The 8,901-nt window shown below is 44.7% G+C and overlaps 1 long non-coding RNA gene across 1 annotated transcript; it reads left to right on the top strand.

Moving 5' to 3' along the window:
- Positions 1 to 538: 538 nt before the first annotated feature.
- On the top strand, positions 539 to 8,182 carry LOC115132630 (uncharacterized). Its single transcript, XR_010462334.1, has 5 exons — positions 539 to 870; positions 1,372 to 1,433; positions 1,556 to 1,686; positions 1,960 to 2,059; positions 7,365 to 8,182. It is a non-coding gene; the product is annotated as an uncharacterized LOC115132630 (long non-coding RNA).
- The last annotated feature ends 719 nt before the right edge of the window (positions 8,183 to 8,901 follow it).

Raw genomic sequence — 8,901 nt, 5'->3', positions numbered from 1 at the left:
CTACACCAGATCAGCGAATTCTATGGACAGACTACATAAACATAAATGGTACCATAGATCATTCATGATACATCGGGATGCGTGAGGTAATGTGCAACGTTAGTTCCGGTACTTTGGACAAATCACAATTTCACAGGTGTTAGCGTCTTGAATTCTGGAAGGTTAGGCGACATTTGGAACATGGACTTTCCCGTAACTTGCAAATTGAGTGAGTGGAGCACTTTGTTCCAGCAGGGAGGTTTTGTTCATCAGGTTCAGTCTGTAAGACCTGAGGCTTTGATGTTTTCACTCAGGTTCACATTCTTCTATGTCTATTGAATGCCTCCCTGTGGAGGAAGCACAACATGCTTCCCCTGCCTCCTAATCTTCCATCTCAAACATACTGTATTCCCACTACCCACAATCCTCTGGGTCTGGTGCTGGGCTCCCTGTCTTCATAAATTAGGGATTAGCTCTGTGTACAGGCCTCGCTCACTGTGGGCACTGGTTTCATTTTTTCCTCCTTGGAAAGAGAGTGGTTCCAGACATGGTGCCTCATTAGAGCTAGAAGCACCGGGTGGTAATATCATGTTTAGAAATAAGTATTTTATACCCATTTTGTAACTGCATTTCTTGCTAATCACACCCAATTTTAGAGCCATTGTAATATGTTGACGAGTGTGTTTATAACCATACAAAACGGAGGATTTATAAGTCAGTTTATAAGCATACAGTAAGTAGTTGACTTGTAATTGTCCATAGGATCTCAAAGTGAAGCAGTTCGTGAACATCTTCTCCATCCCAGAGATGACCCTCCTGGCTGTGGCCAATGATTTCTTCATCTCCGACGACATTGAGTACGATCCTGAGCACCTCATCAAAGATGTCTCAGTGAGTGTCTCAGCACAATGCCTGTTTCTCATGCCATTTCTCACCCTGTGTAATGTTCTTTCACTCCCTCTTGCTGGTTTTAAAAACCCTCTGCCCGGTTCATTTGACCGTTTGGGCACAGTGGGGATGTTCACCAGCAGGTTCAGCTGTCTGTCCACCTAGAGAGAGGTTGCCAGGGACTCAGACGTGTGGACTCTGGAACAATAGCAGTTCTCATTCCACACTGGGGTGAAAGGGTTTAGGATACAGTTTGTCCCGCTCAGATTCACTTTGTCTGCCAGAGAAAGACGAGATCTAGCTCTCTATATCCTCCCTCATCAATTAGACTGGGTCTGAGTAGAGAGTGCGATATTCAAAACCTGAGTATAAGCATGTTGAATTGATAATTTTCTATGAGTACATACTATAGCTGAATTTAAGTATATTTATGTGCACTTACTGTTTGTGCTCCTTAAAGGCATATGGGAACATTGATGTTTTTATTGATGTTTTTATCCTCAGGAAGCCATTGGAATGGTTCACATCAAAGGTTACATGTACAAATGGATCATGCAAAGATCTGGGTGAGCAATGTTGGATTCTGTTTGTCCAGTCAAACACCTTTTCTTTTTTACGCCTGCAAAATGTAAAAGTTTGAATTGTTGTCGTTGTTGTGTACATTTCCCTCGTCTTCCCCCCTCCATAGAGAAGGACATTCTGCGAGGGGACAAGCCTTATGCTTTTCTGCAATGCCTGATCAGCCACGGGAAAAAGTGTTCCTCATGAGGATGAAGACCCGGGGTCATATGTTGGATTGGATGACATATTGATTTGATGGTAAATTGACCATAATTAGGATAGACATTAAAGAGGATGAGTCATTCTCCTTATGTCAACCACTTATTTTGCATAAATACCGAACATGATTGATAGCGGAAGCACAAACACTGAAGTATCATTCAGCCAGAACAGTATTGCTGAATGGGAAGAGTAAGCACGAGCATATATCATTCACAGTGAGCACCGTGTATTTTGATGAATGGAACGAGACACCGCTCTGTTGCTTTCTCTGTAAGATTGGCCCAATCGCTATGATTACTCTGATTGTAGGGATAAAGGCATGAGGTTCATGGTGGGGAAAGACTGGAGGGACTTCTTTGACGGGGTCATTGTTCAGGCAGACAAACCACACTTCTTCAATGACGGTGAAGTGAGTATGAAGTGTTTTTATGTGCCGTGTTGTCATGTGTTTATTGGAACCATATTCAAATTGCTGTCCAATGTTGCCCCTCTCACAGACCATCTCACAGACCATCTCACAGACGTTTTAGACGCTTAGATGGAAATGGGGACCTCTAGTGGGACAAAATAAACAGTCTGGACAAAGGACAGATGTACAAACAAGTCTGAACACCTTCACTATTAAACTACAATGCTTGTGACCTAATCCCCCCCCCCCATGAACATCATACAGAAACATTTGGTTGTTGTGTTCTGTAGGACTTTCTGAGGCTGACAGGCTGGAGAGGGTCCAGTGTGCTCTACTTTGGGGACTGTCTCTATGTAACAGTATAACTTTAGTCCGTCCCATCGCCCATACCCGGGCTCAAACCAGGGACCCTCTGCACACATCAACAACAGTCACCCACGAAGCATCGTTACCCATCGCTCCACAAAAGCCACGGCCCTTGTAGAGCAAGGGAACAACTACTTCAAGGTCTCAAAGCAAGTGACGTCACCGATTGAAACGCTATTTAGTGCGCACCACCGCTGACTAGCTAGCCGTTTCACATCCGTTACATCTATAGTGACTTAGCTGTGAGTGAATCTTTTATCTCACCATGTATATAGAGGCATGGAACACTGGTTACTTTAACAATGTTTACATACTGTTACTGTACAGTGCATTTCGGAATGTATTCAGACCCCTTGACTATTTCCATTTTTTTTATATTACAGCCCTATTAGAATATGGATTAAATCATTTTTTCCCCTTGATCAATCTACACACAATAACCCATAATGACAAAGCAAAAACAGGTTCTTAGAGTTGTTTGCAAAAAACTGTAAAAAATAAATAAGAACAGGGCTCCGGGCAGCCGAGCGGAAATGGAGGAAAACTCGCCTCCCTGCGGACCTGGCATCCTTTCACTCCCTCCTCTCTACATTTTCCTCTTCTGTCGCTGCTGCTAAAGCCACTTTCTACCACTCTAAATTCCAAGCATCTGCCTCTAACCCTAGGAAGCTCTTTGCCACCTTCTCCTCCCTCCTGAATCCCCCCCCCCCCCTCCTCCCTCTCTGCAGATGACTTCGTCAACCATTTTGAAAAGAAGGTCGACGACATCCGATCCTCGTTTGCTAAGTCAAACGACACCGCTGGTTCTGCTCACACTGCCCTACCCTGTGCTCTGACCTCTTTCTCCCCTCTCTCTCCAGATGAAATCTCGCGTCTTGTGACGGCCGGCCGCCCAACAACCTGCCCGCTTGACCCTATCCCCTCCTCTCTTCTCCAGACCATTTCCGGAGACCTTCTCCCTTACCTCACCTCGCTCATCAACTCATCCCTGACCGCTGGCTACGTCCCTTCCGTCTTCAAGAGAGCGAGAGTTGCACCCCTTCTGAAAAAACCTACACTCGATCCCTCCGATGTCAACAACTACAGACCAGTATCCCTTCTTTCTTTTCTCTCCAAAACCCTTGACCGTGCCGTCCTTGGCCAGCTCTCCCGCTATCTCTCTCAGAATGACCTTCTTGATCCAAATCAGTCAGGTTTCAAGACTAGTCATTCAACTGAGACTGCTCTTCTCTGTATCACGGAGGCACTCCGCACTGCTAAAGCTAACTCTCTCTCCTCTGCTCTCATCCTTCTAGACCTATCGGCTGCCTTCGATACTGTGAACCATCAGATCCTCCTCTCCACCCTCTCCGAGTTGGGCATCTCCGGCGCGGCCCACGCTTGATTGCGTCCTACCTGACAGGTCGCTCCTACCAGGTGGCGTGGCGAGAATCTGTCTCCTCACCACGTGCTCTCACCACTGGTGTCCCCAGGGCTCTGTTCTAGGCCCTCTCCTATTCTCGCTATACACCAAGTCACTTGGCTCTGTCATAAACTCACATGGTCTCTCCTATCATTGCTATGCAGACGACACACAATTAATCTTCTCCTTTCCCCCTTCTGATGACCAGGTGGCGAATCGCATCTCTGCATGTCTGGCAGACATATCAGTGTGGATGACGGATCACCACCTCAAGCTGAACCTCGGCAAGACGGAGCTGCTCTTCCTCCCGGGGAAGGACTGCCCGTTCCATGATCTCGCCATCACGGTTGACAACTCCACTGTGTCCTCCTCCCAGAGCGCTAAGAACCTTGGCGTGATCCTGGACAACACCCTGTCGTTCTCAACTAACATCAAGGCGGTGGCCCGTTCCTGTAGGTTCATGCTCTACAACATCCGCAGAGTACGACCCTGCCTCACACAGGAAGCGGCGCAGGTCCTAATCCAGGCACTTGTCATCTCCCGTCTGGATTACTGCAACTCGCTGTTGGCTGGGCTCCCTGCCTGTGCCATTAAACCCCTACAACTCATCCAGAACGCCGCAGCCCGTCTGGTGTTCAACCTTCCCAAGTTCTCTCACGTCACCCCGCTCCTCCGCTCTCTCCACTGGCTTCCAGTTGAAGCTCGCATCCGCTACAAGACCATGGTGCTTGCCTACGGAGCTGTGAGGGGAACGGCACCTCAGTACCTCCAGGCTCTGATCAGGCCCTACACCCAAACAAGGGCACTGCGTTCATCCACCTCTGGCCTGCTCGCCTCCCTACCACTGAGGAAGTACAGTTCCCGCTCAGCCCAGTCAAAACTGTTCGCTGCTCTGGCCCCCCAATGGTGGAACAAACTCCCTCACGACGCCAGGACAGCGGAGTCAATCACCACCTTCCGGAGACACCTGAAACCCCACCTCTTCAAGGAATACCTAGGATAGGATAAAGTAATCCTTCTCACCCCCCTTAAAAGATTTAGATGCACTATTGTAAAGTGGCTGCTCCACTGGATGTCATAAGGTGAATGCACCAATTTGTAAGTCGCTCTGGATAAGAGCGTCTGCTAAATGACTTAAATGTAAATGTAAATAAAACTGAAATATCACATCGACATAACTATTCAGACCCTTTGGCATCGATAACAGAGTTTTCTTGGGTATGACGGTATAAGCTTGGCACACCTGTATTTGGGGAGTTTCTCCCATCTTCTCTGCAGATCCTCTCAAGCTCTGTCAGGTTGGATGGGGAGTGTCGCTGCATAGCTATTTTCAGGTCTCTCCAGAGATGTTCGATCGGGTTCAAGTCTGGCCTCTGGCTAGGACCCTCAAGGACATTCAGAGACTTGTCCCAAAGCCACTCCTGCATTGTCTTGAATGTGTGCTTAGGGTTGTTGTCCTGTTGGAAGGTGAACCTTCGCCCCAGTCTGAAGTCCTGACTGCTCTGGAGCAGGTTTTCATCAACGATCTCTCTGTACTTTGCTCCATTCATCTTTCCCTCGATCCTGACTAGTCTCCCTGTCCCTGCCGCTGAAAAACCTCCCCACAGTATGATGCTGCCAACACCATGCTTCACCGTAGTGATGTTGCCAGGTTTCCTTCAGACTTGACACTTGGCATTCAGGCCAAAGAGTTCAATATTGGTTTCATCAGACCAGAGAATCTAGTTTCTCATGGTCTGAGTCCTTCAGTTGCCTTTTGGTAAACTCCAAGCGGGCTGCCATGTGCCTTTTACTGAGGAGTGGCTTCCGTCTGGCCACTCTACTATAAATTCCTGATTGGTGGAGTGCTGTAAAGATGGTTGTCCCTCTGGAAGGTTCTCTCATCTCCACAGAGGAACTCTGGAGCTCTGTCAGGGTGACCATCGGGTTCTTGGTCACTTCCCTGACCAAGGCCCTTCTCCCCCAATTGCTCAGTTTGCCCAGGTGGCCAGCTCTTGGAAGAGTCTTGGTGGTTCCAAACTTCTTCAATTTCAGAATGATGGGGGCCACGGTGTTCTTGGGGACCTTCAATCCTGCAGAATTATTTTTCTTTCCTTCCCCAGATCTGTGCCTCGACACAATCCTGTCTCTACGAGCAATTCCTTCGACCTCATGGCTTGGTTTTTACTCTTACATGCACTGTCAACTGTAGGACCTTATATAGACAGGTCTGTGCCTTTCAAAATCATGTCCAATCAATTTAATTTACAGGTGGACTCCGATAAAGTTGTCGAAACATCTCAAGGATGATCAATGGAAACAGGATGCAACTGTCTTTCTGTTTTTTATTTTTAATACATTTGCAAAAAATTCTAAAAAGCTATTTTCACTTTGTCATTATGGGGTATTGTGTGTAGGTTGATGAGGAAAACTATTTATTTAATGAATTTTAGAATAAGGCTGTAATGTAACAAAATGTGGAAAAGTCAAGGGGTCTGAATACTTTCCGAATACAGTATTCTAGTCATGGTTTATCCTATATAATTAATACTGTATGCACATTTTCTATTAATGTACTGACCATACCAACATACTTTATATTCTGGACATTGCTCATGCTTATATTGCTTGTTCTGATATGGCTTGTTCTGATATTATACTTTTTAAACTTTTTGGATTATGTTTGTATTGTTTTTGCTAGATATTACTGCACTGTTGGAGCTAGAAATATAAGCATTTCGCTGCACCTGCGATAACATCTGCAAACTTTGATTTGATGGATGATTATAATGGTACAGTAGGAACCAATGTACTAGACACATGTTGAAGTCATATGAACACAGTTATGAAACATATGTTCATGCTGAGAGGTGAAACCCAAGCAGAAGCTAAGGGTGTATGCACATCAGTAAAATATGTTTAGTGAGATCTATTTCTCTTCATCAGATTTGGATGTGGTGTGGCCAAAGCCACATTCCTGCTTCATGAGTACAGCTATTAGAATATAGTAAATACAATCGTATATAGACAAACCAAATAAGGATAGCAATTCAAACTATACAGGAGCTTCTCATCTAAACCATATTGCACATAATGTTGCACACTTGATTAATGCACTGATTCACAAATGGGTGGCTATTTTAAAAGCCTTTCATTTTCAATGTGGCTAACAGAATACAAATGCTGTCTACTGGTGTTAAGGTAATTCTTGCAGGGACATGTGGTGTGGGAGAGCCTGTCTTTACACTGTACCACTCAGACTGGAAGGATCTGAATCTAGATCTGTCTCTTTACACAGTATCTCTCCTGGACCTAGTTTGTGTCGTCAGTGTAGGTTAAAGAGGCCCTAACTCTGGTGAACAAAATACTATTATATTTTATTCTATTCTTTCACTCACTAATTAAACCTTGGCACATACTGTCCTTTACATGGTATTCTCCCTCTTCTAGGACTTTTTCAGACTAAGAACAAAGAACCTGTTCAACATGGCCTCCATCAGCTGTGTGCTAAATTACGACCTCTCCTATACCTTCTACCCCCTATGCATCCCTCTACAGCATGAGGTGCCCCTGTGGATGGACCAGATTTGCAGTGGCTGCATGAAGACCCCTTTCCTAGAGGAGATGGCCCACATCTGCTGAGCCAACAATGGGTTGTCATTGCTGGGTTCTCAACATGGACATTCACAAAGCAGCCCACTAGAGAGGGCACTGTAGATCAGTATTATTCAGAGAATAAGCTTAGGTTATTGCTATTTCTGTAATTGAATACTGTGAGTAGTATCATGGCCTATATAGGAGTTACTCTCTGGCAGATCTAAGTGAACCAATAATAGACATGAACTTCAGAAACCTTTAACTTAAACACCCTTCATTGTACATGTTAGTTATTAACTAATGGGTCATACACCCATCCCTGTATGACTGGCAAACAAAATATCTGGTTGCATTTGATGACCAGCATGCAAAGACCGATGCAGCATGTGCCCATCATGGACACATGTCTATTTCGTGATGAAGACATAGCACGTACTGTATGTTAACAATGTATGTTCAAAATACTGTAGCTGCTTTTAAAAACCTGTTTTGTGCTTGTATACATTCAATAGAATATGGCTAAATTTAAACAATTTTGTCACTGTTGTAATCTTTTTCATTTGTGATGATGTTGCATGTGTAGCCTATTGATTGTTGACGGATCCAATTCAAGCTCATGTCCATAAAAATGTAATTGTGCATTGGAAGAACAAGAAGTTAGACAATCAAAATCTGTAAATCAAGAAATGTGTATGAACTTTCGAGGTAGGCATCTATTCAAATTGATTTGAGCTATCACATACAGTTATCTACTAAAATAAAGGAAACACTTGAGTAAATGAGGGGTACAGAGTATATTTAACACAGGTGTGGTTCCCGAATTAATTAAGCAATTAACATCCCATCATGCTTATGGTCATGTATAAAAATGCCCAGTTGCCCGTTATTTTGTCTACCATGGCTAGAAGAAGAGATCCCAGGGACTTTGAAAGAGGGTCTCAAAGGGACATAGGGGGTTTAAAGTGTGTGTGTGTGTGTCTCAGTGACCAGATCTCAAACCAGTTGAATACTTATGGGAGATCCTGGAGCGACGCCCGAGACAGAATTTTCCACCACCATCAACAAAACACCAAATTATGGAATTTCCTTGTGGAAGAATGGAGTCACATCCCTCCAGTAGAGTTCCAGACATTGTAGAATCTATGCCAAGGCACATTGAAGCTATTCTGTAGCTGATACACTGAAGGCACTTCAGTTTTTCACAGATTATGCATTTTAAAATGTCATTATGGCTGACTGAGAAAAACCAACTGTTCCACTACCAAGAGCTGGCTCTCAACTGTTATTGAAGCTCCTAGTAGGTTATGTATGATAAGCTGAAGGCATTGACTATTTTGCACATTATTCTTGAAAATGATTCCATTGGCTGATGGTTGCGCGTCGCTAGGCAGCAAGCACCTCATCATCATCATCCTGAGCAGAGTACCAGTGCACCTCAGCTGCTGCAGCCACACGAGACAGATGGAGCACCCAAACTCCTGTCAAAGAAAGAGGTAAG

The sequence above is a fragment of the Oncorhynchus nerka genome, unplaced genomic scaffold (assembly GCF_034236695.1).
Source record: "Oncorhynchus nerka isolate Pitt River unplaced genomic scaffold, Oner_Uvic_2.0 unplaced_scaffold_5___fragment_2___debris, whole genome shotgun sequence".
Taxonomy (NCBI): Eukaryota; Metazoa; Chordata; class Actinopteri; order Salmoniformes; family Salmonidae; genus Oncorhynchus; species Oncorhynchus nerka.
This window is presented reverse-complemented; position numbering and strand designations above follow the sequence as displayed.